At 42.3% G+C, this 10,449-nt stretch overlaps 1 long non-coding RNA gene across 2 annotated transcripts; it reads right to left on the bottom strand.

Annotated features, from left to right (window-relative positions):
- Positions 1-3,572: 3,572 nt before the first annotated feature.
- Positions 3,573-10,202, bottom strand: LOC143683524 (uncharacterized). Of its 2 annotated transcripts, XR_013175514.1 has the most exons (5): positions 10,169-10,202; positions 8,583-8,650; positions 5,204-5,419; positions 4,059-4,291; positions 3,573-3,754 (listed from the first exon to the last, which is right to left on the bottom strand). It is a non-coding gene; the product is annotated as an uncharacterized LOC143683524 (long non-coding RNA). The 2 variants fall into 2 exon arrangements; XR_013175515.1 differs by lacking the exons at positions 8,583-8,650; positions 10,169-10,202 and adding an exon at positions 7,762-7,875.
- Between the last annotated feature and the right edge of the window lie 247 nt (positions 10,203-10,449).

Below are 10,449 nucleotides of genomic sequence, written 5' to 3' on the forward strand. Positions count from 1 at the left end.
TAATAGAAGAGATGATGCTAATTGGGGCTTTTCCATAAGACTAGATTCTTTAGAGTTCACTAAGGGAGCTTCCGATTCAATCAGATGTCCTCGGCCCAACTCCCAATTGCTAGGTTTTCTGCAGTGTGTCAACCTGCCCACAGCCCTGGCTTCTCCTTCAAATAGCTTCTCATCTCCTCATTCATAATTCTTCTCTTTGGTCTTGTGGTGAATTTGGAAGATAAAGATTTTTTCCCTTAAAGATCTCTCTCTGACCATAAAGGAATCATTTTTCATTGACTCCGAGCTATGTGTTCAGCTCCTTTATCTTCCAACAGCCTCTTAGCAAGGGGTAACAGAGCCCTGCTGCCATGTGTAACTCACCACTATTAAGAGGTAAAGCTTTGCTCCACCACCCTAGGGTAACCCCAAGACAGGTGCATTTGGACTTGGGGGCACAAGGTAGCCTTAGCACCCCTGAGGGAGGGCCATGCCACTGGATTCTGGCAAGTTGGGGAAGAGAGAAGAAAATCAGTTGCCCCCAAGTTGCTTTCCAGGCCCAAGAATCTATGGCCCTGAGTTCTGTTTTTATCACTTTCAGAAAATGGCTAGTCAACCTATTTTTCTTGAAAAGAATATCACATGCTGACAATCACCCCAAACTGGGGCCATCACCACTGTCCCTGACTCCTCATTCTCTTTGTGCCCCAAAGGTGTGCATCATTCCAGGTCTCTGAAATGTGAACACAACCTACTTCTCCTCCCCATCCCACCGCGTCTGCCTGTGATCATGTTTTTATTATATTAGATGGGATCACGTGTGTGTGGAGGGGGTACGTTCTGTAGTTAACATGGAAAATGCGTGTCAGACGCGGTGTTACGTATTTGCCACTCCTCTTCAGTCCTTTCTTCCTAGACACACAGGAAGACAACATTTCCAAGATTCCCTCAGCGCTAGGTCAGGGCCATGTGACCCAGTCTGGTCAATGACATGTGAGCAGAAGCGATATAAGCCACTGTGTCTCAAGTTTAGCCTTGCTTTGGAACCACCTCACGGTGTATACTGATTCATGGGGCCCAGACCCTAGAATGCTTACTTAACTAGTTTGGGGTACAGCTGACTGTTAAAATGTTTAAACCCTTCCCTGGTGGGTCTAAGGTGAAACCAAGTTTGGAAGCTGTTGTAAGCCACTCCAAGGTGCAGTGTTTAAAAATACCCTGTGTCTCTTCGCCTTCTGTGGTGACCTCATAGGCGAGTGATCCAGATGGCATAACTTACTTATAGGGAAAATTCCATCAGCCTGAGGATCTGAGTGACTTGTGGATTGTACAAATGACCTGAACAAGAAGTACACCTTCATTAACTTTGAAATGAATGCATTTTCGCAGCATAGCCTCTCCTATTCTGACTAATGCAGTGGAGATCACATGAGGTAAAAATTGCCTTCAGCCTATCCTTTGGAAGTGTCCTCAATAAAGTGGCCAACACATGAAGAAGGCAGAAATTGCAACCGACTGAGAGAAGAGTAAATTCCTATCTCCTATCTTGCACTCAGTATAGGGCAGTGGGTCTCAACCTGTGTTACATTCTTAGAAGTAACTTTGGAGCCTTTAAAATATGCCTACAGCCACAGAATTATAAATCACGTGATGGCACATTGATACTAAAGCTCCCTCTACAAGCCCTGATTCTTGGAGATGAAATTGAAAAGCACCCGAGCCCATTGACCAAGGGTTTCTAAGTCCGCGTGTGGATATATACCGTATTGAGTACCCTGCATCTCTTTCTAGCTTCTCAATAAGCTTAGGTCTTGTTACTCATTTACCTTTCGTGTTCTTCCTTATCATGTTGTCTCAGGTGTTGAAAAAATCCAACATATAGTAAGAATGGATGAATCTCAGGAACATTATTTTTAGCAAAAGAGGCCAGACGCAGAAAATACATATAGTACATACTATATCATTCATTTATATGAATAAATAAGCAGGCAAATTGATCTGTGGGGAGGAATTGACTGGGAAGGGTCATGAGAGAACTGTCTGGGGTGATGGAAATGTGCTTGACCTTGCTCAGGGTTGTAGTTACGTGAGCATATACATATATCATGTATCATGTATATATTTACAGAATATGTGCTTTACTAGGCTTAAGTTTTATATCAATACATCCTAAAAAAGAAAAGGAAAAGAAAGCAAACGTAGGGGTAATAATATGGTGAAGGCTATGTGCTCCTTGGGACCAAGGGACTCATCAGCTATTTTCTGTTAAATCCAGAGGCTGATGCATGTGACCTTGGTGGCCTTCACAAGCCTGATAATTTACATAGGTCTTAAGTCATAGGGAATTAGGAACAAATGAAAAAACAAGTCTCTCTGGGATCTCCGCTGCATCCCTAAAAGAAAGCTTGAGCAGGACCCAAATGAGGCAAAATGGAGGCAGATTTAGAGAAGATTAGTTAAAATAGCTCCAAATGGAGGACCTCCAAAATACTGACGGCTAAGATGGGTGCAGTTACATTCTAAAAAAAATTTAGTAGAGGAGGGAAAGGAAGCGGAGCCAGATTTGCTCACTGGAGAGACCAAGACAAGTAGCAATGATGTCTTCTTACCAGAAAGTTCCTGTCGTCCCAAAAGGCAACTCTGAAATACCACCAGCTGAAGGTTGATTTGAGGAAAAATATACTCTTGAGGGTTGGGAGAGGAAAGGAAGGACATTTAAGCTATTAACCTTGGTTATCAGTCATTTACACCTTCATGTAAAATACGTCAATCAATGGATTGCCTTTTAGCAGTTGCCTTGAATCAGCCTCAATCACTCAGCTCAGTGACTTTGCATCTCCAACACCAAAATAAGAACTGGCTTTCCACTGAGTCTTTAATGCTGACTCTTTCTCTAGAGAAGCCAGATTTCCCAGCCTGGGCCTGAAGGACCAGCCAGTGTTGGGGAGCACGTAGAGACTGGTAAGCAGTCTGGCAACTTGTTTCCAAGATGTTTCTTGCTCTTCTAGATTTTCCTAAGTGACTGAGGACATTTTATTTCACTGATTAAAAAAAGAATATCACTAAACTACCCAATAGCATTATTATCAGTTGTGAGTGTTGCTCCTTTTATTATTGAAATGTCTTTTACTGATATATTTAATAATAGCGAGATTCTGAGAACATATGAGGAAGTTACCCTCTTAAACTAATCTTATAATAGTGATTTTCATATTGAATACTAATGTTTTTTGTTATTTTTCCTAAGGGAAAAAAAAATGCCATCTGAAAGCCACGATCATGTATTTCCTCTTATCCAATATTCTGACTCCTATCCTATCACCTTATCCAGATTTTGTTTGTCAAACAAAAATTAGGTACATCAACTTCGTACCTAATTTTTATAGCAATGTCTCAAATGAGAAGAAATGTCACAATTAAATACCATGCTAGCTTTGGCTTGGCAAATTTTTTATACTATTTAAAAAATATTCCAATGGGAAATTTTTTTCTTTACAAGACTAGCAGACTGATAATGGTTTCCAAAGTGCCTTAGTTTGCCAAGACAGCTATGACAAATGCTATACAATGGGTTGTCTTTAACAACAGGCATTTATTACTTCCTGGTTTGGGAGGCTAGAAATGCAAGGTATGCACAGGGCTTGCTTTCTCGGAGCCTGTAGCATTCCAGCAGTCCTTGGTCACATGGTGACTGTCTTGCCCCTTGTGTCTGTTCCTCCAGTTTCTGCCAACTGTGGCTTTTGCTGGTTAACCACATCCGAAGGTGGACTTCAATCTAGGGGATTAAGATCCATCTGATTCAATTTGGTGTCATCTAAATAGGATCTTCAAAGATTCTATTCTCAAATGAATCCACACCTGAATTAATAATATCTTCAAATGTCCTATTTGCAAATGGGTCTCCCCTCCCCCTGCAGGACCCCTGATTAAAGCTTGAACATGCCTTCTGTGGGGGACATGGCTCAATCCCCAACACAAAGGTGTCCTAGTCCCTGGAACCTGCGAACGTCACCTCACATGGTAGAGGTTTTGCTGATGCAAGTAAAGGATCTTGAGATGGGGAGATCTGTCTGGCTTACCTTGGTGGGCCCTAAATGGTATCACAGATGTCCTTAGGAGAGGTGTGCAGAGGTGTGCTAGACACGGGGGAGAAGGCCGTGTGAAGGAAGCAGAGATCGGAGCCATGCAGTTAGGAGCCAAGGAACACCGGGCATCCCCAGGAGCTGGAAGAGGCAAAGAAGGGCTCTCCCCCAGAGCCTCAGGAGAAACCAACACTACCAGCACCTCGATGCTGGACTTCTGGCCTCCAACACTGCAAGAGAATAAATGTCTTAATTGTTTAAGTCACCCAGTTTAAGGTAATTTAGGGCAACCCCAGTAAACTAACACCCAGCATTTCACATGGCTCACGCTTCTCAGAGTCGGAATCACATGTAGCCTACTCAGAGAGCTTTTCTTCAATTAAGCCTTCTTAAGTTCCCTCCCAGTCTCTCTCTCTCGCTTTCTCCCCAACAGGCACTCACCAACATTCTTAGTTACATCAGCATGTTTTATATCCTCAATAACACTTGCCACTATCTCCGGTTATCTCGTCCATTCATTTACTCATCTATTGTGAATTGTCCTGTTTAACAGATGAATCTTCTGTAAATATGTCCCTGGCACATACTATGAGCTTAATAAATGCTTGTTGAAGGAATAAATGGCTTTCTCAAATGCATAAGGGTTTCAGAGAACCAATGTAAAACTAGATAAGAGAGAATAATGAAATACGACCCCTAAATGTAATAAAATTCTGAAATGTAGGGCACAAAATTATAACTGGGGAGGGGAGTGAAAGGAAGTACAGGGGAAGTGGAGTGGAAAATTTCTGCAGGAGAGCAGACTAGAAACAGCAAGCAAGGTCAGACCTTATGCTCTTTACTCCAAAGATGTTTGCCTCCCAAGGCTGGTCAAAGTCAAGACTGGAGAATCTAGAAAAAGGGGTCTCTTATTTTAATCTGAAGGCACAGAAATGGGAGGTCAAATAATTTGCCAAAAAAAAAAATTTAAAAAGTGGAACGAAAGAGGCAGTCAGATTGAAACATACGTATGTGGTGTTTTGATTGCCAATAAGATCAAACCCTTCTATTCTTTGTTGGCAAGAGCAGAGAGCAGTTGGCGGAACAGAAATCTCATCAACGCCCCCTCCCGAGGGGAAGTAAGCTCTCATGCTCCAACATACCTGTCTTCGAGGTTGACTGGTTCTGTTCAAAGTCCTCTGAGTTGAAGTCAGTCTGCTCCCCTCGCCCAAGGGTGACGTACCCAGAGCTGGGCTGTGTGGCTTGCAGTGGCTTGGCTGTGAGAACCCTCATCTCTGCCCACTTTTAAATACTGCTTGCAGCAGCTCCTTTTTCAGACGTAATTTCTCTTTTAATCACTTTCAGACCCTGCAGGGGAACTTTAAAATGAGACATCTTTAGCTTGACTTTGAAGTATGTTGTTTGTTTTTGGCTAACTGCAAATTAGCAGACGTTTTAATTGCTGATGTTTGTTATGACTTTTGAGTTTCAGTGGTCGGTGCGGTTGCTTGGCAGAGTGAGAACAAATGCTCTATGAAGTAAACTCAGGTCCTTCAACTAATTTGAGGAATGGGTGCCCCAGCAGCAATGTGGGTGCTATTCTTGTCTCCAGCTCATTTTCAGCCATATTTTGACCTGGAAAACCCGAAACACATTTGGCCCCGAGCACTTTTTTCCCTTGATTTTTAATCTTGAGAGCAATTTAAAGGAAATTTAATCCATATGTTTCTGATTAATTTAAATCACACAAACATTGTTTCTGAGAGTTATTTGATGTCCAAATGCCTTTTGAGACTTTCTTAATAAACTTTCCAAGTCTTAATGCTTTAAAAATACATACTCACATTTTGCCAAGGGTGAGCGGATTCAAGCTCCAGAGGATTTGGATTGCATTTGAAATTCTGAACGGGCAAATTATGGCCATGTTAAGATAAAGTCTGTGCCTACACAATACCCAAACAGCCCAATAGGAATCCAAAACACTAAGCTGTCATCCAGATGTTGCATAACTCCTGAATGTGCGGCAAAACTTCAACAAAACATCCAGATGGTTGACTGGCTCTTTCCCTCTTTATTCAGATGTTTGCTGTTACAGAGCTAAGGACGCGGGTGACAGCTGTCAATCCTGGCACACTCTTTATTTTAAAAGCATCTCTATATTCATATGTGGATCACAATGTTCATGGGATGGGCTGGTGGCAGTGTTGGGTAAGTTACAGGACTTGGAGGGCTGAGAAAAGAGGCAATCCAGTGTGTTTGAGTATTCTTCAAGGAGTGTGGGGACAAGAGATGAGACGCTTAATAACATGTTTATTGCAGTTTTCTAATTGGAAGGATTATGTTGGAAGGCAAAGCCAACAAGAAAAGGAAAGTGCTTCATGATCCTTTCTTCTAGAAGGGAGAAGCTCTGGGAGTGCCATGTATAAACTAAAGGCAATTTCAGATTAGGAAAATAATAATAATAATTTAAAGTAAAGATAATATTAATAACTAATTCATATAGATCTTTCACGCTCTACATATTATTCAATTACAATAATAATTGCAATTGTAATGCTATTATAATTGAAATCATAAGATGATTTCTATAAAGCCCTTCTAAGGGCTTTTCAGATGTTTATTCCTTTAATCCTTTCAATAATCGGTGAGCTGGGTATTTTGTTCTCTCTTTAAGGAGGGCCATTTACTTCATGGTCCCTGACAACAAGCATAAGTTCTGCTCTCAACTAATGTAGGTAAAAGTGGTTCCCTGCCAGAGATAATCCTGTCCCCCAGGGGACATTTGGTAATAAGTGGAGACATCTTCACCGCCAGGTAAGGAGGTGTCACTGGCATCACTGGCATGATTTGGAATGCTGCCAAAGATCCTACAATGCGTAAGATCAAAGAATTATCTGGCCCCCAAGTGTCAACACTGCCAAGGTTGAGGAACCCTGAGATAGACAAAAGACCTTGGAAGCTTTTTGGCATTCAAGTTACAGGCTCTTTGCTGGCGACAGGTGGAATTGCCAAGCTTTCCAACCCCTGGGAGCACTGCACGTTAGAGAAAGGAAAACTTTATATTTTAGTAGTTATTTGAAACTTGGATCACCCGGAGCAGTTGTTAAACCACAGACTGCTGGGCCCCCACCCACCCAACTTCCACCTTCAGAGCTGCTGATTCTGGACTTCTGCGAGTGGCCCAGGAATTCACATTTATCATATGTGCCCAGGTGCTGTTAAAGCTACCGTTCTGAGACCCACACTTGGCTTAAGGCCTTAGTGCTGGCATAGGGGGCATAAAGACAGCCCAATACTGAGCCCCAGAATTAGAAGGAACATGCTGGATCACTGCAGCCACTCGCAACATGGGGGTAGAACCCCTATAAAACTTACAGCACGAGGAAGCACTTAGAATGGTGTTCTTTGCAGGCAGACCTCACCCTGTCCTACAAAGGAGAGGAAATGTCTGAGCTATGCACACCCAGGTCCTCTCCCAAGTACACCAGTCTGAAAAGGCCATCCACCCTCTAAAGGGAGGAGAGAAAGTTGCAAAGGGAAAGAGAAGGAGAGGCAGGTTAGGCTGATGGAGATTCCACGTATAATGAAACATCACAAATGGATAAGAAATGCCTCCACCCCAAATGAGTCAGTCTCTCTTTGTCGATCAAAAACCCCCTTCCTGACATGTCACCTGAAAGTGCTTCGCTCACACACCCCAAGCCAATCTCTAGCAACTCACCCAGTTTGACCTTCTTCGAAGCATTTACCATGATCGGAAACTATTTGATGTTTGACTGTCTTCTCCCTTCCTTGTAGAAATTAAGATTCACGAGGGCAGGACTTTATCTCTTAGTCACTGTAGAATCCCCAGTACCAAGAAGAGAGCTTGGCACGTAGTAGGTACTTTGTAAATAATTATGAATGAATCGCAGCAAAAATGGAGGCAAAATCTATGCTATCTCCTTTTTCCACCATAAAGTTCTTCCCTCTCTGTCCCCCTTTCTCTTTGTCTCCCACCTTCCTATGTGTACTTGTCACCTCGCGTCCCACCTTCACTGTTCTCTCCTCCCCTTTTCTCCCCGTAGGATCCTCACAGGCCTTAACAATATGTGCTCTGAGTGTCCAGAAAGCTACACACACCAAGTACCCAGGATGAGCTGAACAGGTGCAGGGCCCCACCTGGCGCGTTCTTTGAAGCTCACCTTATCCATTTCTGGGAAGCACTATAAAATCTGCCTGGGAAGGAAAAAGGCCTATCTATGTCTTAAGCTGGAGCACCCACGAATATAGCAACAACAGCAACCCAATATATAATCCAAGCCAACTGTAATCATAGCTTACGGTCATTGAGTCCTTACATCTTATCTGATCTCCACAAGCCAACGAGTTAAATGCAATGATTTTCTTCACTTTTTTGGAGGAAGAAATTAAGGCTCAGAGACATTTGGGAACTCTCCAAAGGATAAGTCACTGGTTTATGGAAAAGTTGGGTTTTGAATTCAAGCATCTGATTCCAGGGTCTATGGGGTTAGCCAAAATAGAAAATCAATAAATAGTTACCGATTGATTGATTGATTGATTGATTCGAGCAGAATTCCAGGTTGAGAGTTCTCACCATCTGTTCTCATCTGTCATTGAGGTGCCATGTGAAATGAAGATTATTTATCTTACTGGAGCCAGATCTAGCAACTGATCTTTCATGAAACTCCTATCTAACATGTCATATTAATGTTATTTTTGCTAATAAGTTCACTGAGTAACAAAGAAGCACTTGATTCCAAATATGACACCAAAAAAAAGAGACCATCTCCATGGAATATTATATATTCCACAAGCCTTCAGATGCTTAAATGAATTTTCCAATGGAGGACAAAAGGCAACTAAATTCAGATATATAGATAGCTTTGTTTATGCAGTTTCCCAGGGAACCATAAGCCACAGGACAATTTGAATTAGAAAGTTAGCTTTGCCCCCTTGTCATTGATTTAGATTTTACTGGGAACTCTATAACCTTATGAACTTAGTTCCTGGCACAAGGAGAACTAAGGCTGGCTTTCAGATAAGGGTAATAGCAAAGTCCTCTGTAATGTGGTTTAAGAGACCCTGAAATTACCTCCACCAGGTACTTGGCCTTTCACGATTTGAATGGAGAAGGTTTCCTCTTTTAAAATGTAAAGATTCCTGGAAGTATCTGCAATCTGACTCCTCAATATCCTTTCTACTTCCTGGTCATCTGTTCTCATAGCTCTCTCCTGGGTCCCTGGCTTTTCTTCTCTACCTACTGCTTCTCACTTTCCTTCTTTCCTTCTTTCCTTCTTTCCTTCCTTCCTACCTTCCTTCCTTCCATACCAACCCTTTTCTCACAGTCTTCAACCTACCCTCACAAGCTAAGAAGCTCATGTTAGTTTCATTTTCTGTAATTTGTTTTATAAAATGTTAGGTATATTGCCTAAGCAATCTTAAATGTTCTGCCCCTCTTCATCTGCTTTGTTTCTCCTCCACTCTTCTGCCATCTGTTTGTTCCCTGGGAATTGCATCTATTCTTAATGTTTTTACATTCAGCCAGTCGCTGAGAAGTCCCAGATCCCTGTCTCTAGCACAATTCTCCACAGTGAGCTGCAGATACCCAACAGATGTTAACTAGTATCTCAAATTTACCAAAAGACACTATTATGTCACATTCTGCCCAGCCACCCTCTTGTGCGCCTCCTTCTTTCTCCAAATCGGCCAATGGGACCAATATTTATCTAGTCACTTAAGCCAAAAACCTGAGAATCATAGTGATTTTCCCTTTCACTCAACATTAACATCCCATCAATCACTGCATCATGCTTATTTTTCCTCAACATCTCTCAGACTTCCTCCTCTGCTCCACCCTTAGCATGGCCTTAGGTAAGATCACCATCTTCTCTTCCCTGGATGACTACAGTTGCCTCCTAACTGGTCTTCTTACTCCCAACTCCTGTCCTTAGCCTCAAATGCACCTTCAAAATGACTGTCAGAGCACTTTATCTAAAATAATTCCTATCTTGATATTTGACTGCTTAAAAGCTTTCAATGGCTTCTTATTCCTCACACACACATACCAAAAAAATGAGAATCCAAGCTCCCTATTATGATATGCCATGTTCTCCCTGATTACATACCTGCTAACTCTACAGCCTCTTGCCTAGGTTTGTGTCATTTTCTCATGTTCCAATAATACTCAGCTTCCCAGATTTCCCTGCACACTTCACAATACCCATACGTCAATGTCTTTGTTCCTTACCAAGAGTACCCTTCTCTCCTTTTTTCCTTTGGTCAACTCCACATCCTTTGGGGTTCAAGTTCAGAATCAGCTCCCTTGAGGAACCTCCCGCATGTACCCACCCACCTGTTATTCTGTGCCCTTCCTCTGGTCTCCACTCTACCTGATGCTTCTCTGAAT

The sequence above is a fragment of the Tamandua tetradactyla genome, chromosome 1 (genome assembly GCF_023851605.1).
Source record: "Tamandua tetradactyla isolate mTamTet1 chromosome 1, mTamTet1.pri, whole genome shotgun sequence".
Taxonomy (NCBI): domain Eukaryota; kingdom Metazoa; phylum Chordata; class Mammalia; order Pilosa; family Myrmecophagidae; genus Tamandua; species Tamandua tetradactyla.